This window comes from Pinus tabuliformis, chromosome 8, assembly GCF_031772625.1.
Source record: "Pinus tabuliformis cultivar Carrire ecotype Pingquan chromosome 8, CPIR1, whole genome shotgun sequence".
Lineage (NCBI taxonomy): Eukaryota > Viridiplantae > Streptophyta > Pinopsida > Pinales > Pinaceae > Pinus > Pinus tabuliformis.
In genome coordinates this window covers 1,790,035,617-1,790,058,553 of record NC_142294.1, presented here as the reverse complement: position 1 = coordinate 1,790,058,553, position 22,937 = coordinate 1,790,035,617, and the positions used below count along the sequence as shown (strand labels likewise).

The window sequence follows — 22,937 nt, the reverse complement described above, 5'->3', positions numbered from 1 at the left end:
AAATGTTTCCACCCTTGTTTAAGCTCGATAAAAAATGAACTATCCCCTGGTAAATAACCACCGTGAATGTAACATTTCAGCCATTAAAGCCTTGGTCGTGTTTGCACCGTCACCTCCACTTTTCCATTGGCTGATCATTCACCTCCATTTGATTGTTTACCCATTTTGAGGAACAGCTGCGAAGAGTGATTTCACTAGCCATCCTTGTGACACTGCCGTGATTGGAAAATTCCAAACCTTACCTGGAATCAGCTGCTACCCATTTTATCACTCGTTCCTCAAAAGACGAGTCTTCTTTAAGCTCTTTTCAACTGACTCGTAAAATATGAAAAGATTGCTGAGTCCTTGGCCTTCCAGCTCGTTAAAGGGACAGGAAGTGCTATCCCTCCTCTAGATTTAATCTTTTTGGACCTGAGGGATTATTGCACAAAAAGATCGAGTGCTTGTTTTGTTCGGCTCGTTAAAGCGATCGAAAATTCATCCCTTCTGTATTGTTTTATACTTTTTCGGACTTAAGGGATTAGATGACGAAAAATGAATTTTGGAGTTACCTTTTCGTACCTTTTCAGACTCTCTAAAAATGAAAAGGACCGAGTTATCTTTGTCGTTAAACTCGTTAAAAAGGTTAATAGCGACAAACTTGTCTTTAGACGAGAACGAGTTTCACTATCGCTAGGCTTGTTAAAACATAGCGATGGGTTTTCCCAAAGGGCAAATTATAGAACAAGCATATGTTATCCTCCTCAAGCTTGACAAAAATAAAGAGGTACTGGTCAGCAATGACTGGGGAAAAATTGGGAAGAAAACTCAAAGAATCTTTATTGGTAGCAAGTCGCTCTTGAACATGACACTTCCACTCCTTGCCCGAGTCGGGTTGGGTTGTTTCATTCACCGGTCACATCGCCATGGTCTCACCATACCATCCACATTTGGGGTTAATGCTACCAATCCATCACATAAGTGTCGCCGACATGTTCAAGAGAAGTCATCCAGAAAGGCCACCTGTGTCCCGCCCACTACCATACATTATACTCCACTCTTTCATGACCGCCACCCTGAACCATATATCATCAGATCGTTTTCACCTCCATCAAAATAATTTGCTCCGTTTCGTGTCATTGATGTGGGATTCATTAAGGCCCTCCTGTGACGGATCACTTCTTGTCGACATTAGCTCATTATCCAAGAAGTTGATCTAGGAACACCCCATTTAGTACTTTGAAGCTTGCATGCCTCAATGGCAAGTTTCTCACTTCCGGCGACAGGTATACATCAATGACCTTCGACCGAAAGATTTTGCGTGGTGTTCGACGCCAAGTCCTTTATTCACACCACGTGAATTGTACTGCAGTACCTTGAGGGCCATTATCATTATCGGTGATTCCTCTAGTGCTTGTTAACAGTTTACATCATTGACTAGTAATCAAGCGATGTCTTTCCATGTTCGACTTCAAAACATTTCTCACATGGATCGATTTGTACTTTGAGTGAAGATCGGACGAGATTGAAGACCCCGGATCTAGTTTCATCCATCTGGGCTGCGATATATATTCAGGAAAATAAAGACATTGAAATGTACAACATTGCAGCATAGATAATCATCCTACCAAAAGGATGATGGCTCTATCAGAATCATCAGTCTACCATCAGACGATTGTCTGTCCTATGCACATGAAAATGAATTTATAAAGCTGAGCATGGGAATGCCCGCCTCAGCTAGATCATGAAAACAGTATGAAGATAATGTATTGTATTGTATCTTATTGCAGGTCTCCTCCCAGCATTGAAAGAACTTCGGATCCTCCTAATAAAGCATTTTACCCGATAAACAGCGTCATACTTTAGGGGGCAACTGTTATAGACATTTTTGTGCCTTACAACTCTAAGCATGAAATTTCCATAAACCAAGGGCTCCTAAGTCCCTAAAAGTGTTGTTCTAACTCCTAAAGGAACAAGGTCAACAAATTACAGCTTCTCCCAGAAGTTCTCCACCAGAAACTGCTCAGAATAAGTCAAATCAGGATCATTTCAGCTGCTCCACTATCCAAGTGCGTTGCATAGCACCTAAGTCCACTAGCTAGGTGCGTTGCAACGCACCTAAATGCACTACCAGGGTGCGTTGAGCGGGAAATGACAAGTGGCAGTGTCATTCCACGAGGTGGAGAGACAATGGAAGCTTCCAGAATCTTCTCCAATGACACTTGCCTCACTGAATTCGACCAAGGATGAGTAAGAGGCTTTCAGTCTCCAAGTGGAAGCAAGAACTGACAGAGAGAATCCACTAATCAAATCATGGGCTGACTCATCCTCCTTGCATACATCTATATATGGATCCCTCATCCCAGAGATCCAGAGGCTGGAATTTTGCACATTGTAAGGAATTGTTGTTGGTTTTGAGATACATATCAGAGAATTGGGTGATCTATGCTTTGTTGGGGTTGAAGAAGGGAATTCTTTGCTGGGAGGTTGATGCTGGGTCAAGAATCATCGGTTGTAACTCCTCTTGGATCTTCTTGTATATCAATAAAACTATTTGAGTTTCTTCTCCATGCTTGTGTTTCATTGATGCTTGTTACATTTGTATGGTTAACTTAAATCTGATCCTAAGTTATTTATGAATATAAACCCATGTCTTTGTATAGTTTCCTTCTTTTGTGATCTTACAGGTACTTGGTGAAGCTGGGCAAGTGAGGGAGTAGGTAGCTGGAAGCTGCCAAAGAGGAGAGAGATCAGATCAAAGGACTAGCGCAAGACACAGGTTGGTCCATCCTATTCCTCTTTGTTTATAGTTCATAAAGAAGAATACAAAAGTAGTTTTCTCTGTTTGTTTCTAAGGTAGCTGTCACACCTTAGTGGGATAGATCAGTTCTAAATAACATTGAGGGCCATTGTCATTATTGGTGGTACCTCTCGCATCTGTTAACAGCTTCCATCATTGGTTGGTAATCAGACGATGTTCCTGCATGTTTGACTTCAGCTCATATAATCGCATGCTTGAACTTGTACTTTGTTCGGGTCGAGATGGAGCGCAAGACCCTGGATTTTGTCTGTTGGAATCTAGGCTGCGATTTTGTGGATTACTATGATTGTTATATGACTCATTTACTGGATGGATGTGACCATGCCCGAGTCTATTTATCGATCCTCGTTGGATGGCTACGACCATTACTTGGATCGGTATTATTATCTACTCTGCTATGGATGGCTGGGCCCATACCTTGGATCGAGATCATTATGTACTCTACTATGGATGGCTGCACTCATACCACACATATCATATATTTGAGATATCAGTTGTACTTCTCCACACAGATTTTCCAGGTGGTAGTGTTTTCAGTTGGACATGTTCTCGTAAAACATTTCACCCATCTCTCTCTCTCGGCCCTCATGCTTTAGGGGGCATCTGTTACACAGAAACTTGTCACGGTCCCTGCTACCCTTGTCCCGTATATTGGAGGACTCATTTCGGGACCTATGAGAAGTGACATGGTCTAAAAACACTTTCCTTACATTCCTCTGAACATGAGCTTTGTTTGCCCTGAAGACATCTCCTGCTGAAAAACCCTAAAAATAACTCTTTTTCCATTGGCGCGATTTCACAGTTCAGACTCCGCGCCAAGGGGGAAAATCCTCCAAAGAGGGTGCGCCAATTAGCGCTCTGTCATAGAGCCTCACCCGTGCCAACCATATTAAGAGGTGTTTTTTAAAAATAAATGGCGGAAGCTTCGTCCTAACAAATTCCTAGACTGTTATCTATCTTGAGTTGGGTGGTTTGGCTACGGATTTCCATAGAGAGGAAGTGGTTTGCCACCTCTCATGGAAGCTTCCTTGATGATAGGGTCAATCCCATGATTATAGGGATCCCAACTACCATTCCTCTGTAAAAGCTTGCCCATTTCCTTTACAAGCTAGTTCCAGAGTTCTAGAGTTCCAGAGTTCCAAAATTCCCAAATTCCCAAGATCTTGATGCTGCAAGAGCCTTCTTGATTCCCTTAAGGACAAATCCAAGCAAGGAGACTATTGTCTAGATCCAAAGAGAGAGGCTTGTCCTTATTCCCGATGGGATTTGCGAGACATGTTTTGCTGACGACCCGCCAAAGGAGAATCCAGCGTCAGAACACTGGTTGTATTCTCCTTTGATTGATTATTAATGAATGACTATTGGTTGTGGTTCCACTCTTGTTATTATTTATGATGATGAAGAATTATGTCTTTTCTGACTGACATATAGTTGCGTATACTGGATTTTATGCTTGCGTTTGTATTGCTTCTTACATGTGCAAGTTTCCATTCATGGAGATAGTGAGGATTGTGATCTGCTGGAGCAGAGGAATGAGAGCACCACCTCTTCTACGAACAATAGCGTTGGAGTCCAGGTAGGCTTTCTTCGCTGGTCTGTTTATTTGCAACTAGGGACTTGCGCTACAGCGTTTGACGATTGTTGCTAGACCCAGTCTGGGCTAGTAGGGATCGCCTCTGTCCACAGAGGGGATTTACCTATTCAAAAAGAAGCTTTATCATGTAAGATTCGTCTCTATCTAATTCCTCATGGTATTTGGCAAGGATCTCCTCTCTCTTGGTGCTCCAGCCCCTGAGTGATTTATTTTATTAATTTATTTAATAACACATTTTCTTTCAATATTAAATATCACATGGCTTCCCTTAGATTAGGATTAGAATAGTTTATCCCACAAAGGAGAGTATCACACCTAGCTTTAACCCAGGTTAGGTTTACAAATGTTTAACACACAAGGGTGGGTATCACACCTAGCTTCAGCTTAGCTTAGGTTTACAATAATTTAGTACACAAGGGAGGGGTGTTACACCAAGTAAGCAAAAAGGGATGGATGATTTGAAGAATGCGATCGAAGCTAAGATAATAGTTTTATATGTGTCATGGAAGCTAATATCGGTTGTATGAAAGAAGATTTGAAGAAATGAATGGAATATTTGAAGAAAGACATGGAAGGCTTGATGGAAGGTGGGAAAAAGCTGTTACAACAAAGGCCTCCTAATAACGAAAAGGTAGTAGAGGAAACTCATGGTGAGAAAAAAATAAATTTTAATCATGATTTCATAGAATCTAATATTGGATTGAAGACCCACCATATTCCAAAGATCAATACGTGGAAGTTTGATGGAAAAGATCCCATAACATGGATACTACAGATGGAGAAATAATTTGATCTACATGATGTGAAACTGTTACAAAAGGCATGTATTGTACCTTTATATTGAGAAACAAATAAATTTTTATGGTATAAAGTGCTTTTTCCTCGTAAACTACTTGTCACTTGGTCAATTTTCATAGAGAAAATGATAACAGGTTATAAGGATACAAATATAAACACCTTCTTTAGCCAATTGATAGATCTCAAACTAAAGGGTTCAATGGAAGAGCACATTGTGGACTTTCAAATATCGAATATAAGGGTAAATGATATTCCAGAGAATCAAAGGATTGATGTCTTCATAGGGAATTGAAAGGATAACATTCAACATGTGGTTCGTCTTTAGGAACCTCATTCATCGGAGAAGGCACTCAGGCTAGAAAGAAAAAAAAATTATGGCAACAAGAAATCCTACCACTCACAATTATAAAGATGGAATTGTTGTTGCTCCACCAAAAACGTTGGAAGAAAAAAGAGAAAGTGACCTTTGTTACAGTTGTGATAGCAAATACACTAAAAGTCATAAGTGTGCTCAGAAGAAATTATTTTACATTGATTGTGAAGAGGAGGAATAAAAGGATCAAGAAACGTCAAAAGAAGATGCTATACATGACGAACCAACCCAGAGGAAGAAGAAATGAATCCTACCATATCTTGTAATGCATTGGTAGGAATTACCATTCCTCAAATGCTTCCACATTGCTTTGCATGATGAAGGGTTCATTCCAATTATACCACTACTCAATAACTCATCAAAATTATTAGAAGCTATTTCTTCTCATGCAATTAAATAATGGAATTTTTTGTCTCATACAAGCATCCATGCACTTAGTGTGCCAACTATATGTACCATCATGATATGAGTGTCATGACCAAATCATATTATAATAATTCAAGGATGTATCACAAGGATTCTAGTAATTTTTACGCACTTAAGGATTATTTCATTTGTCAGAACCCTTTGAGATTTATTATTAATAACTTAGTTCTCAAATTTATGAAAATACTTGATTGAAGGTGGAATAATAAGTAAATAAACACAAGAAGTCACTATGTGAAATCTTGTGGGAAACATTCTAGCCACCAATATGAAGCAACTCCTTTTTTTTGGGTGGGGCGAACTGCTAGTAATTAAATATTAATTATTGTTTGTTAATTTGAGTACTTCATGAGTTTTTCCTAGTGTCAATTCCATTTATGTATCCAAAAATATATTTTAAACAAAAAAAAAAATCATATTCTTGCTTAAAATTGTATTGTCTATATGTTAGGTTACCCCTATTTAATATAATTGATCAATTATTATTAAAAATAATGTAATTGTGAAGGGCATATTCTAACTTATAGACGAAATGTCTTGTTTCATGATATATTTTCTTGTTAATTTTGATGAAAATCTTACAGAGGTTCTTAAAAACTTGAGTTTAAATTGTTTAATCAAAATCTTACAGATATTTTGTTAATACTTTTCAAACTCTTCTAGATATTTTTAAAAACTTGAGTTTAAATTGTTTAATCAAAATAGAGATTTTTAAAAACTTGAGCATAAATTGTTTTGTTCTCCATAATTCTAGTGCCCAAGGAATTTTCACAATGTTGAATCCATTTATACATTCAAAAATGTATTTTAAATTGAAGAAAAAAATCTTAAAATTGTATTGCTGAATTTTTGTGAATTCGGTGAAAAGGGTTCTTTCGTCAAGTTAAACTACACCATTACTAAATGTTATATGTTAATGATATTTTTTATAAGTTGGAATACATGATTATTAAATATTATATGTTAATGAAATTTTCTATAAGTTAGACTACACCATTATTAAACATTATATGTTAATGAGATTGTCTTTAGCATTAATCACATTATGAAGATTTGGTCAACATTCAGAACTATCTAGTGTGGCAGATTTTGGTTAAAATTAACTAGAAAAACTGTAGTGAAAAATGGTATTTTCTTTATAAGTTAAACTACACCTATATAAAATAAATCTTATAAATTAGAAGTGGAAGACCATTTATTAAAAAAAAATACATTATCCCAACATCATCTCGTTGATTGATATTCAAATCCTAACTAAACCACGCTTAAATCTAAACACAATAATATACAGATAGGAATATTTAATAAGGAGGAATAACCAAACATGACTAATATTTAATTACTAGGAGTTCCCCAAAAACATATTGGTCATATGAAGTGGAAAATGATTAATATTAAAAAAATTGCATTATCCCCAGACTATCCCATCCTGTCCCATGGATTAATATTCATATTATAACTAAACAACCCTTAAACTTAGGCATACTAATAAAAAATGCTTAATTATTTAATTAGGAGTACCCAAAAAATAATGTGATATGAAGAGGAAAAAGATTAATGTTAAGAAAGTTGCATTGTCCCTAGCATCATCCCATCTATTAATACTCATATGCTAATTGAACAACCCCTAGCTTACATGCTAACACACAATATTTTTATATTTAATTACGAGGAGTTTTTAATTCCTCTACTTGTTTTATTGTGCCATTTTTTGAACAATTTTCCTGTTTATTTTAATCTAGGAGAGATTCATTGAAAGTACAAGTTTGACTAGTGAACTCTGTAAAATCCAAGTGCCCCAAATATTTTTTAAATTGTTGGATCTATACATGTAGTAAAAAAACAAGTTTAAACAACACAAATCAAGGATTTTTAGATTGTTGAATTTATATATGTAATCAAAAAACTAATACAAACCAAAATTTCACCACAAAATATTTCACAAAATCCTAGCTAGAAATCTGAGACTTACTCCAAAAAGTCCCACTTGAAAAAATTATTATATGAAATGAAAAATAATTAACATTTATTTAGAGCATTAATTACCGTGACTACCATATATAAAATACAAAGATGATGGACCATGTTAGGACACGAGATGACCACTATGGGAGGCTAAAGTTGTCATATGAAGTGTAAAATGATTAACATTTATTTAGGGAATTAATTACCACTACGAATGGCCATTATAGGAGGTAAAAGTTGTCATATGAAGTGTAAAATGATTAACATTTAGTTAGGATCATTAATTACCATGACGAGATATAGAAAGTTAAAATTGGGAGGTAAAAGTTATCATATGAAGAGTAAAATGATTAACATTTAGTCAGGGAATTAATTACCACTACCAGATGGCCACTATATGAGGTAAAAGTTGTCATATGAAGTGTAAAATGATTAACATTCAGTTAAGGCATTAATTACCATGACGATATATAGAAAGTAAAAATTGTTCTATGAAGTGTAAAATGATTAGTTAGGACATTAATTACCATAACGAGGTATAAGTAATAAAAATTAGCCTATAAAGTGTAAAATGATTAACATTCAGTTAGGGTATTAATTACCGTGACGAGATAGCCACTATAGGAGGTAAAAGTTGTAGTATAAAATGTAAAATAATTAACATTTAGTTAAGGCATTAATTACCATGACGAGACGAATAACAGATACTGAGATCGGGTGGCCAGGTTATGACATGGGATGGCAACTATATAAGTTAAGTTTGGGATACAATGGCAACCAAAGCAAGTTTTGCATAAACTCACATGCAATCTGATTGCATAAAGTTCCATTTGTCATCAAGTTTGCATAAAGTTCCATCTATCATCAAATTTTTCGACGTATTGCCAATACTAGGCACATCCATGCATCCGAGGAATTTAACTCCTCATATGGCCATCGCTGGAGCAGCATGGATGTTATTAGGTCTGATTTCGGTGTTGTTGCAAGCCTCCCTGTCTTTTTCTGCAAGCAGCAGCTCCAACGCCATTGACAACTGCTGGAGAAGAGATGCAAATTGGGCGCAGAATCGTATGAAGTTGGCAGATTGTGCTGTGGGCTTCGGAAGCGCCGCCAATGGAGGAAAAGGAGGGCAGATGTACACCGTCACCACCCCTGATGACAATCCCACAAATCCGTTGCCCGGTAGTTTGAGATACGGAGTGACCCGCAAGAATCCACTGTGGATTGTTTTTGCTAAAGATATGAACATAAAGCTTCAGATGCCCCTCTCTGTTGCAAGCCACAAGACTATTGATGGAAGAGGGGCCAATGTTGAGATCAGTAATGGGCCTTGCATCCGCCTTGACAACGTGAACAACGTTATTATTCATGGGTTGAACATCCATGACTGTAAACCCAGCGTCGCGGGTAACGTTGAGGTGACGGAATCCGTCACCTGGATGACGAAACAGGATCCAGATGCTATATCTATCACTGGTTCTAACGATATATGGATCGATCACAACACCCTCTCCAGGTGCTTAGACGGTCTCATTGACGTTTCGCTTGCTTCCACAGCTATTACTATTTCCAACAACCGTTTCACTTATCATGACAAGGCAAGTTTACTTAAAGCCAAATTCTATATTCTAGAAATCTAGAATACTACATAATCTATAGCGATAGTGATTATTCTTTCATTGTATGAACGCATGCAGGTAATGCTTTTAGGCCACAGCGATGACTATGCAGGTGATAAAAACATGAAGGTAACCGTTACCTACAACCACTTTGGACCAGGTGTCATGCAGAGGATGCCAAGGTAGGTTCATCGCACTAAGACTATCCCAGCTTGAAAATACATTAAAACCAGAGAGCAGCGACTGCGTTGGGGAACATCCCCTTCTTAGTTGTTGGAATGGTTAGGACGGTTTTGTGTTTTGATTGATTTGTGTTTTCAAAGGGCAAAGAACAGTAGGTTATTGCAAACTGTTAGTTAATGGCATGTAAATTTGATCCAAACAAACAGATTAGTCCAAATAGTTAAAAGATTCACCATGTTTTAAAAGATGCATGCATTTTTTTTTCCTCCAGGAAAAAACTTGGATTTTAGTATTAGAAAATAAAATCGCTTTTTGCAGATACATGTTTAGTATATTTCAGTGGATGAGTTTAAAATTTGGCGGAGACCCATCAGAAATCTATTTAGAATGAATATTTAGGTTTACTATTTAATTAGATTTGTACAATCACAAATAATGTGACGATATTTACAAACAAGTCACTTAAGTCTTGTTTTAGATTTGTCCATAAAAGTCTATGATAATATTCATGGAGTGTCCAGAAATTTCCGAGTAGTGGGTGTGAAGTTCTCTGTATAAATGCTAAATAGTGAACATATTAAAAGAACATTTTTAAGCCAACTGTCTCAGTCTAACTTTACTCAAGCAATCCCATTGATAACCAACCTCAAGTCTTCGAAAACTTACCAAGAAAACAATTTTTGGAAAGCAATTAAAATTTCAAACCCATTAATTTTGAGAAGTTATTTGATATCGCTCACTCAATGCACGCAATTCTCTCGTTAACATATCAGTCAATAATCGTGCAGGTGTAGATATGGATACGTGCACGTCGCCAATAACAACTATGAAGGGTGGGGAATATATGCAATTGGAGGAAGCATGCATCCCACCATCAGAAGTGAAGGAAACCGATTCGTGGCCCCAAACGACCAGAATCTGAAGCAGGTGACACGGCGTGAAGCTTGTAACGCTGCTTCTTCTTGTCTCGGTGGATGGTTGTGGGAGTCAGTGGGTGATATGCTTGTCAATGGAGCATATTTTGTTCGATCTGGTAAGGGAAACACTTTTCCAATGTACGCGGGAAGCCAACGATTTACAGTTAGTAGTGCGAGCTTAGTACCAGAGATCACTCGAGATGCAGGAGCTCTCGCCTGTATTCCCTCCAGGCCTTGTGTTTGAGGGCTATAAATATTATTGGGTCGCACCTTGATTTTTGTTAACAATGGTGTATATAATTGGCCTAACAATTTTGGTGCTTGTGTTGGAGGGTAATAAATATTATTGTATGGACACACCTTGATTTTTGTTTCCAATCTTTATTTTATTTTATATATGGTTAGTTCACCAATCTTTATTTTACATATTGCTAGTTTACCAATCTTTATTTTACATATTACTTGTTTACTATTTTCTAATTTATGAAATAACAATTTTATTTTTATTTTATTTTTGTTATGATATGGGAAATTGTTATGATATCTCATTATTCTTCCAAGTTATATATATGTTCTTGGTAACATTGTGGTTGCTATTGGATAGGTAAAAGATGGTCGTTAATAGTTTTATGTTTTAAAGTTAAATTTATAAATTATTAATTTTATGCTAAATCTAAATAAATATTAGAAAATTAGGCATAATAATAATATAAAAGTTTAATAAATTGTAAGAGTTTATTTTGTTAGTGATGATGAAAAATTGTCATATAAAATATTGTTGTTATATTAATAATATATTTATGGATAATCAATGTAATAAACTATTAATGTAACCATATTAGAATTACTATTGATAATATTATTAACAATAATATTACTTTTATCAATTTTGTTTTATAAAGAAATGACTAATAATTAATATTTGTGCTATAACTTTAGTTAATGTTATATAAATGTTAATATTAACATTAATAAATTGTCAAAATATTATTTATCATAATCAATAATAATCTTATTAACCCATACAAAAATGACCTAATATTATTATAAACCTAAAATAATATTATTACATTTCTATCATACCTAAATTTAATATTAAAAATATTAAAGCTAATACCAAAATTCAATATTTAAAAGTAAAATCTAATATCAAAACCTTAAATCTTATATTATAATTATTATAGCTAAAAATATTATTGTTAAATATTTTCTAACCCTAAACATAACATTAAATATAATTAATACACCTAAAATTAAAACCCAATATTTCACCCTAAATTGTTTTAAAAATGGTTAATGATGTTAGGGATATATATATATATATATATATATATATATATATATAATATGTTTTTCCATGCAAAAAATTCAACTGTGATTGTGCAAGCTTCTATATTACCTAACCAGCCAAGTGGTAGATTATTTATATAATTGAAATAATTTCAAATTTTCAAAAAAAAATTAAAATCTTTCGAAATAAATATTCCTAAAGTATCATTAAGATAGAAATAAATATTTTATCTATTGTAGCAAAAAAAATACTAGAAAAATGAACTAGGGTGAGCCATAGTCCATCCCACCATAGGCTCTCACAGCCTAGTCTCTCATAGCTAGTCACCCTCGTGCCAGATCTTAATTCCATAAGTGAACAACTAAAATTAGGGATTTATCACATTTTTTAGGCCATATTTAAAAAAAATTGTGAAGGCCACACACTTAGGGAAAACTTAGTCTCTGTCACATGGTCTATCAATCACAAATCTTATTAGTCACAATGTCTGAACCTTTATGGTTCTACCATAAATTCTCTTGTCAATTCAAATTTCTAAGTGGGAGAGTATTAGAGAAAAGCTAATGAGAATCCAAAAACCAACTGCTCATAAACTCCTTGATTGTTTCTCCTTATTTTTTATAATCACACCATAACCCTTCATCTTCCTAGTATTTTTATAAAATCTTCCTTGGAATACCAACCATTACATCAAGGAAAAATAATATATATCTAAGGAATGATAGGATTTCTCCCACACCTCCTTGCACTTTTTCCTCCCTAGTAATGTTTTCCCCTAGTTCAATTCCAGAATTTTTATTAACCAAAATAAGCATTACATCATACAACAAAGTTTGACATCATAGCACCAATGCTAGCACCATAGCATTATATGTTCTTAATTACATTACAAAAAATTGGGTAATGAAAAGGGTGTCACAAACCCCTCGACCCCCTTTAAGGAACATCGTCCTTGGAGGTCTACTATATGTAGAACCATTCAATTTAGAAGAACGGATATGCCACTTTCATATCAGTAACATTTTCCATGTCTTTAGTTGCTTCTTCGATAGTGCCTTAAAGCTTTAACTGTCTACTTACCTCTAGACCTCTTAGCATTCCACCAAATTACTTAATAGTTTTTGTTGCTTTACAAGGATTACACACGAAACAAATGAAACTCATTCTTTTCTTGGACATTCCCAATGAATTCATGATCCCAATGAGTATGTAAATGGATCGTTAAAAACCAATTCACTCAACTATCCCCTTCCCTAGTAGGCCACACACCTTCCAAGTCCAAGCACCTCCTATTTTGCCTCTCCGATAACTTGGGCAATCCATTACTTGACAAGCATTCTTCATAAAGGAAGATCCTTGAGACTTATATAGTTTTATAACGAAGGAATTTCCCTTTCTTTCTCTAAATAACATAACACATTTTCCATAACATACTCCATGATGATCAATGTATGTCATAGGTTTCCAACATCACCAGAATGGCCTTGTCCCTAGGATTTTCAACTTCATAACCATCATCTATCATTCTTGGATAGATGATCGAGCATATAGTTTCCATGAGATTAATCAAAATAATTTAAATCAATTTCTCTTCATTTTTCTTTTCTTTTACAAACTCATTTCATATAGGAATAAGATTTCATAAATATGGATTCTCCTCATGATGTTTGAATGCATTAGGTCCCTATACTACTAGTGTAACCCCTTATTGTTATTAGTGCAACCCCCATTATTATATTGTTGTACCCATGTAGTCCACATATTGTTATTATTGTGCCCCATAGAAGCCCACTTTTGTTATTGTTGTGCATTTATATTATTATTGTTATGTCGGCTCTGATTATATTATGACCCCTTAGACTCCTATATATAGAAAGGACGTCTTGTCATTTGTAGCGTCCATAATTTTTTCATTTGTGTAATGTAAACGAGGTTTCCCCTCGAAGAGGCTGATTTTCAAGTCGTTGATCTATCTTTTCTATCTTCTTGTGAGTTGTTCCCATAACATTTGGTTCCAAATATTTGGATTCTATGGCTTCGGAAGCACCACCAATGAAGGGAAAGGAGGGCAGATCTACACCGTCACCACCCCTGATGACAATCCCACAAATCCGTTGCCTGGTAGTTTGAGATATGGAGTGACCCGCAAGAATCCACTGTGGATTGTTTTTGCTAAAGATATGAACATAAAGCTTCAGATGCCCCTCTCTGTTGCAAGCCACACGACTATTGATGGAAGAGGGGCCAATGTTGAGATCAGTAATGGGCCTTGCATCCGCCTTGACAACGTGAACAACATTATTATTCATGGGTTGAACATCCATGACTGTAAACCCAGCGTCGCGGGTAACGTTGAGGTGACGGAGTCCGTCACCCAGATGACAAAACAGGATCTAGATGCTATATCTATCACTGGTTCTAAAGATATATGGATCGATCACAACAACCTCTCCAGGTGCTTAGACGGTCTCATTGACGTTTCACTTGCTTCGACAGCTATTACTATTTCCAACAGCCGTTTCACTTATCATGACAAGGCAAGTTTACATAAAGCTTGATGGCCGATTTTAGCAATATTTTAAAATTTAATAATAGTTTATGCAGATTGTAGATTTAGGGATTGTGTTGGAATAGTTAAGCAACTAATTTTTTTTATTTGTCATCAAATTCTATATTCTAGAAATCTACAATACTACATATTCTATAGCGATAGTGATTATTCTTTCATTGTATGAACGCATGCAGGTAATGCTTTTAGGCCACAACGATGACTATGTAGGTGATAAAAACATGAAGGTAACTGTTACCTACAACCACTTTGGACCAGGTGTCATGCAGAGGATGCCAAGGTAAGTTCATCGCACTAAGACTATCCCAGCTTGAAAATACGTTAAAACCAGAGAGCAACGACTGCGTTGAGGAACATCCCCCTCTTAGTTGTTGGAATGGTTAGGACGATTTTGTGTTTTGATTGATTTGTGTTTTCAAAGGGCAAAGAACAGTAGGTTATTTCCAACTGATTAGTTAATGGCATGTAAATTTGATCCAAACAAACAGATTAGTCCAAATAGTTAAAAGATTCACCATGTTTTAAAAGATGCATGCATTTTTTTTTACCTCTAGGAAAAAAATTGGATTTTAGTATTAGAAAATAAAATCACTTTCTGCAGATACATGTTTAGTATATTTTAGTGGATCAGTTTAAAATTCGGCGGAAATGCATCAGTAATCTATTTAGAATGAATATTTAGGTTTATTATTTAATTTATTTTCATAAATGAGTCCATAAAAAGCCTATGATAATATTCTTGGAATCTAGCATTTAGGAGTGTCCAGAAATTTCCTAGTAGTGGGTGTGAACTTCTCTGTATAAATGCTAAATACTGAACATATTAAATGAATATACATGCTAAATAACCATAATAATTATGTCCCATACCTTTAGCTAATTTATCCCTTAATACATGATCATTTAGGTCAGGTTTCTATTTTATTGGGATAAGTAGATCTTTATGGATCTATCCCCCGAAAGAACCGGACATGCCAATTTTTATCATCCGGCTCAAACAATAACTGGAGTAAGTATATATCACTTATTTTTTCCCGTGATGGAAGACGAATTGGAAAAATAGGAACTAATAATGTCTATGATCATCCATCATTGGTCATTTTATTATTCCAGTTAAATGCTCATGAACCAAGTAAGCTCACAAATTCGATCATGATCGATATGCCTTTTGGACCATCTTAGTCCTTGTAATCAGATTCATATGTGCTACTTCAGTTAAGGTAGCCCGCATGTACACATAATTGTGTTTAATGCAACTAGCGTATACCAACAAACTTATGATTCAGTTAATTCATCATATGTTGATCTTTAATCAGTGCATCAGAAATTCATTAACCATATAAATAGTAACCAAGTGTAGTAAAAGCAGAACAAATCATCACACATAAGAAACACACATGAGCACCATGATATAAGGTGGAAACCCAATGCGGAACAAAAACCACTTGCTTTTGTCTTAATTAATATAAGAAAAACTTGTTTACAATATTGTACTGGTGTAGACTCATACCTGTATGCAGGCAGCCACCTGTAGAAGGCTATAGCCTTCTCTCTTTCTCCAGCTACTACTCGAAGGGAGCTAAAACCCCCTAGCTCTTTTCCATATTCCCCCTGAGTACATGCTGAAATCTCCAATTGATCTCTTCCTTTTTACGTGCTGAGATGTACCAATCCGTCCATGCTCCTCCCAAGCACAAGCAGAGTTTGCAAAGATATTTTTCAAAAGAATAATGTGACTCTACAACTCAACTAAGTGAGAATGACATTCCTATCGCCAATCACTTATACATACATCAATCTCGCAACCAAGTGGGGATACACCATTTTGACTCATCCACCCAACCAAGTGGGTATATACCAAATGTTTATACATGGCTAAGATAGACATTGTTACATCATCCTTCCCATGAAAAGTGGGTTTAAAAATTACATCATATGACTCATGGGTCTTCAAAAGAAATACATGACATTTTTAACAAAGACCAAATACCTAAACAAGACCATGATAGTCATTAGCTACTATAATACACCATATGGTCTGCACCATAAGCATCTCTCATCAACATCAGCAACCTGTAATCTGCAATACCATTCTCTTGACCAACCAACAATAAGTAGCAAGATGTATAATTTAGCCACATAAGCATTATCACCAAAGACTTATAACCATAATGCCAACATTGCATTAGTCGAATCATATGCTCCTCCTGAACCTGTGCCATCTATTCATGTCAAATATGATCATGCATATATCAGCAAGAAGTATCAAGGCATCATCGTCATCAAGTTAGGATGAAAAGCACTTCTAAACAACATCTTATGAGTACCGACACATTTCCACACATCATTAGTAGATTGTAACCATAATCAAACAAATAAAATAATTAACTGAACCATATCAAACCCTTTTTCCTGAGTCTGTCCCACTTTTTTTCCTCAAACCAACATATACGCGAATGTGCAGCTTCGAACTCACGTACACACGCGACTTGTCTTCATTAAACTTGTGTATGAGATTTAGAACACTAAGGTTCCACACTTTCATCTCCCTCTGAGTCTGTCATGTCTCTATACTCTGTTATGCCACATCTTTCTGATTGTATTTCCTTTTTCTTCCATATCTTCAACTGTGATGATGTTTTCTACTTTTCGTATGGTGCCCAAAATCTTCTCCTGTATTCCTTTGCTATATGTCCAAGCTTGTTACATGCATAACGTCTCATATATTTCATATTCCATCTATGGCAGTTAATGGCTTTGTGACCAAACATATTGCAAGCAAAACAATACCCCTTAAATTACCTGGAATGTGATGCTCTTTCTGTGCGATGGTATTGAACCATTCTACTTCTACATCTTGCTGCAACATGCCCAAAATTATGAAATATAAAACATGCAACATTATTCATCGGAGGACATAATAGTCTATCACTTCCATAGTTAGGATTAAGGGATTTTCTTTGAAGACGTTCTTTCTTTGGTTGTTGATGGGCCTCACCTCTCATCTCCTTGGTGAGAATTTCAAATTTTGCATTAGAGTCCCTTGCCACACATTGTGAGCTAGATTCACCTTCAACAGATTCATAAAAACCATGACCAGTTTTGATAGCACGCGACCTTTGACTACTAAGAATATCATCCAAAATCTTAGTATTGTCTTGAAATCATAATAGTTTATCTTTTTCTTCTAATTTAGCTTTCAAGATATTTACCTCAACGTGATGTTTTTCTTCCTTTTCCAGATATTGCTTCTTTAAGATTTCTTCAGACTTTCTTCCTTCTTCCACTTGTTGCCTTAGTTTGAGAATCTCATTTTCTTGTTCTTCACTTTGCTCCTGCAACATTTGATGTACTATGAAGGCACATTCTAGCTGAGATTTTAATCTGGTAACTTCTTCTTTGAGGGCACTCTCCCTTTTTTTAAATAGATCTTGTTGATCTATGATATTATCTGATGCTTCACTTGTTTGTTCATCTTCAATCTTAGGTGATTCAGAATTTGAATTCTTTCTTTCACCTAACGGCAGGCTGTCACTCTTCCTTTGAGCTGTCTTCTTCTTCTGACGCGCTTTCTTTCCCATTGTTCTATGGATCTCCTTCAAGAGATCAAGCTTCTATGAAAGGACCTGCTCTGACACCAATTGTTGGAAATAGTACTGAGAGGGGGGGCTGAATCAGTATTAGCAAATCAATAACTATTTCATTTCCATAATCAGATTCATATATGCTACTTCAGTTAAGGGAACCCGCGTGTACACACAACTATGTTTAATGCAACTAGCGTATATCCAGCAAACTTATGATTCAATTAATTCATCATATGTTGATCTTTAATCAGTCCTTCAGAACTTCATTAACCATATAAATAGTAACCAGGTACAATAAGAATAGAGTAGATCATCACACATAAGAAACACACATGAACAACATAATATAAGGTGGAAACCTAATGCAGGAAAGAAACCACCTACTTTCATCTTCCTTTAATATAAGAGAAACCTGTTTACAATCTTGTACTGGTGCAGACCCATACCAGTACACAGGCACCATCCTGTAGAAGGCTACAACCTTCTCTCATTCTCAAACTACTACTGGAAGGGAGCTACAACCCCCTAGCTCTTGTACTAGCTGATATGTTTACTAATACGTAGGCACTGACCTACTAAAGGCTCCAACCTTCAGGCATTTTCCAGCTACTACTGGAAGGGAGCTCCAACCCCCTGGCTCTTGTATTGACTGATATGTTTACAAGTACGTAGGTGCCCACCTACTGAAGTCTACGACCTTCTCTCTTCCTCCAGAGACCATGTTTCATAAATTTTCATACTGGATACTCCTGAAGCACAACACCATAATCTAAAGGCCACGTTTCATCTAAATTTCATACTGGACCCATCAACACCATTAAAGCACAAAATCAGTCACCACTGCAATGCAACCATCAACTACACCTACATCATCAATCTCTGAATCACCCAACACTCAATCACTAAAACCCTATTAATGAAACACAGAGCATAATAGAGAACTTTGCAACAATAGCTAGATCAAACTGCGATTTCAAATATCATACTTCATACTGTATACGCTTCTCTGATGAGGCGAACCAACATGTATATGCGCTTTTACTTAAGCAAAACCACATGCAAATCTGCAAATATTTACTCATAACTTTGCGGCTATTTCAAACATTAGTCATACCTAGATCACCTTGGAGGGTGGAACACCACCACCCAACCATGAATCACCTCTGATTCCCCCCCAAGTCGAAGATCTTGCCAAGGATTAACTGTCTTGAATTGATCAATGCATTGGGTATTTAATACCCTCTTTCATGATTTAGTTACCATTAGCAACGTCTCAGTTTTATGGACTTTTCAATTTTCCTAGGTATTTTTCGAAAAAGCTTGTCTTTGACGCTTTTCCACATAAAAGCATGCTTTATCTCCCGAAAAACATTGTTTCATCTATTCCCACAATCGCATGGTCTTTATTATCTCTTATCTTTCTCATGGTCGGTAGGTCTTATATCCCCCCATAAGTCCGATGGATATCGAATCCATCCAAGCTTATCTAGAATCAGATCTAGAAGCTTTATCATTAAAGATTCAACTCTATCTAATTCCTCATGGTATTTGGCAAGAATCTCCTGTCTCTTGGTGCTCCACCCCCAAGTGATTTATTTTATTAATTTATTTAATAACACATTTTCTTTCAATATTACATATCACCTGGCTTTCCTCAGATTAGGTTTATAATAGTTTATCCCACAAACGAGGGTATCACACCTAGCTTTAACCCAGGGTAGGTTTACAAATGTTTAACACACAAGGGCGGGTATCACACCTAGCTTTAACTTAGCTTAGGTTTACAATAATTTAGTACACATGAGAATTTAGTACACAAGGGAGGGGTGTTACACCAAGTAAGCAAAATGGGATGGATGATTTGTAGAATGTGATCGAAGCTAACATAATAGTTTTATATGTGCCATGGAAGCTAATTTCGATGGTATGAAAGAATATTTGAAGAAATGCATGGAATATTTGAAGAAAGACATGGAAGGCTTAAAGGCTTATAGAATCTAATATTGGATTGAAGACCCACCGTATTCCAAAGATCAATACGAGGAAGTTTGATGGAAAGGATCCCATAACATGGATACTATAGATGGAGAAATATTTTGATCTAATGATGTGAAACTATTACAAAAGGCACATATTGTATCTTTATATTGAGAAACAAATATAAATTTTTATGGTATAAAGTGCTTTTTCCTCGTAAACCACTTGTCACTTGGTCAATTTTCATAGAGAAAATGATAACACATTATAAGGATACAAATAGCAACACCTTCTTTAGCCAATTGATAAATCTCAAACTAAAGGGTTCAATGGAAGAGCACATTGTGGACTTCCAAAAATTGAATATAAGGGTAAATGATATTCCAGAGAATCAGAGGATTGATGTCTTCATAGGGAATTGAAAGGATAACATTCAAAATGAGGTTCGTCTTTAGGAACTTGATTCATTGGAGAAGGCATTCAGGCTGGAAAGAAAAATAAATTATGGCAACAAGAAATCCTACCACTCACAATTATAAAGATGGAATTGTTGTTGCTCCACAAAAAAATTTGGAAGAAAAAGGAGAAAGTGAGCTTTGTTACAGTTGTGATAGCAAATACACTAAAGGTCATAAGTGTGCTCAGAAGAAATTATTTTACATTGATTGTGAGGAGGAGGAAGAAAAGGATCAAGAAACGTAAAAACAAGATGCTATACATGACGAACCAACCCCCGAGGAAGAAGAAATGAATCCTACCATATCTTGTAATTTATTGGTAGGAATTACTGTTCCTCAAATGCTTCCACATTTCTTTGCATGATGAAGGGTTCATTCCAACTATACCACTACTCAATAATTCATCAAAATTATTAGAAGCTATTTCTTCTCATGAAATTCAATAATGGAAATTTTTGTCTCATACAAGCATGCATGCACTTAGTGTGCCAACTATATGTACCATCATGACTCATAATATGAGTGTCATGAGCAAATCATATTATAATAATTCAAGGATGTATCACAAGGATTCTACTAGTTTTTACTCACTTAAGGGTTATTTCCTTTGTCAAAACCCTTTGGGATTTATTATTAATAACTTTGTTCTCAAATTTACGAAAATACTTGATTGAAGGTGGAATAATATGTAAATAAACACAAGAAGTCACTATGTGAAATCTTGTGGGAAACATTCTAGCCACCAGTATGAAGCAACTCCTTTTTTTTGGGTGGGGGAAACTCCTAGTAATTAAATATTAATTATTGTTTGATAATTTGAGTACTTCATGGGTTTTTCTTGGTGTCGATTCCATTTATGTATCCAAAAATATATTTTAAACAACAAAAAATCACATTATTGCTTCAAATTGTATTGTCTATATGTTAGGTTACCCCCGTTTAATATAATTGATCAATTATTATTAAAAAGTAATGTAATTGTGAAGGGCATATTCTAACTTATAGACGAAATGTGTTGTTTCATGATATCTTTTCTTGTTAATTTTGATGAAAATCTTACAAAGGTTTTTAAAAACTTGAGTTTAAGTTGTTTAATCAAAATCTCACAGAGATTTTGTTAATACTTTTAAAACTCTTACAGAGATTTTTAAAAACTTGAGTTTAAATTGTTTAATCAAAATCTATAGGGATTTTAAAAAGCTTGAACATAAATTTTTTATTCTCCATAATTCTAGTGCCGAGGAATTTTCACAATGTTGAATTCATTTACACATTCAAAAATGTATTTTAAATTGAAAAGAAATATCTTAAAATTGTATTGCTAAATTTTGGTGAATTTTGTGAAAAGGGTTGTTTCGTCTATAAGTTAAACTACACCATCACTAAATATTATATGTTAATGATATTTTCTATAAGCTGGACTACACGATTATTAAATATTATATGTTAATGAAATTTTCTATAAGTTAGAATACACCATTATTAAACATTATATTTTAATGAGATTGTCTTTAGCATTAATCACATTATGAAGATTTGGTCAACATTCAGAACTATCTAGTATGGCCAAATCTTAATGTGATTAAAATGAAAGTCAATCTTAATAATGTGATTAAAACCCGTGGGTGGAACTCAAAAACTATAGATTAAATTACTTAAATTAGAGTTTTTAAAAACCTCTGATAAACCTCTCACAAATTTTGGTTACAATTAATTAGAAAAATTGTCATGAAAAATGGCTTTTTTTTTATAAGTTAAACTACACCTATATAAAATAAATCTTATAAATTAGAAGTGGAAGACCAATTATTAAAAAAAACGTACATTATCCCAACATCATCTCGTTGATTAATATTCAAATCCTAACTAAACCACGATTAAATCTCAGCACAATAACAAACAAATAGGAATATTTAATAAGGAGCAATAACCAAACATGACTAATATTTAATTACTAGGAGTTCCCCAAAAACATATTGTTCATATGAAGTGGAAAATGATTAATATTAAAAAAATTGCATTGTTGCAGCCTATCCCATGGATTAATATTCATATTATAACTAAACAACCCTTATACTTACACATACTAATAAAAAATGCTTAATATTTAATTACTAAAACCCAAAAAAAATTGTGATATGAAGTGGAAAAAGATTAATGTTCATATGCTAATTGAACAACCCTTAACTACATGCTAACACAAAATAATTAATATTTAATTACGAGGAGTATTTACTTCTTTGAGTTGTTTTATTGTGCCATTTTTTGAACAATTTTCTAGTTTATTTTAATCTAAGAGAGATTCATTGAAAGTAAAAGTTTGACTAGTGAACTCTGTAAAATCAAAGTGCCTCAAATATTTTTTAAATTGTTGGATCTA

At 34.9% G+C, this 22,937-nt stretch overlaps 2 pseudogenes; both read left to right on the top strand.

The window, feature by feature from the left end:
- The first annotated feature begins 8,858 nt into the window (after nucleotides 1–8,858).
- LOC149243385 (pectate lyase 1 pseudogene) lies at nucleotides 8,859–10,919 on the top strand (annotated as a pseudogene).
- Nucleotides 10,920–10,962: 43 nt separating this feature from the next.
- Nucleotides 10,963–14,819, top strand: LOC149243384 (pectate lyase 1 pseudogene; annotated as a pseudogene).
- Nucleotides 14,820–22,937: the final 8,118 nt, after the last annotated feature.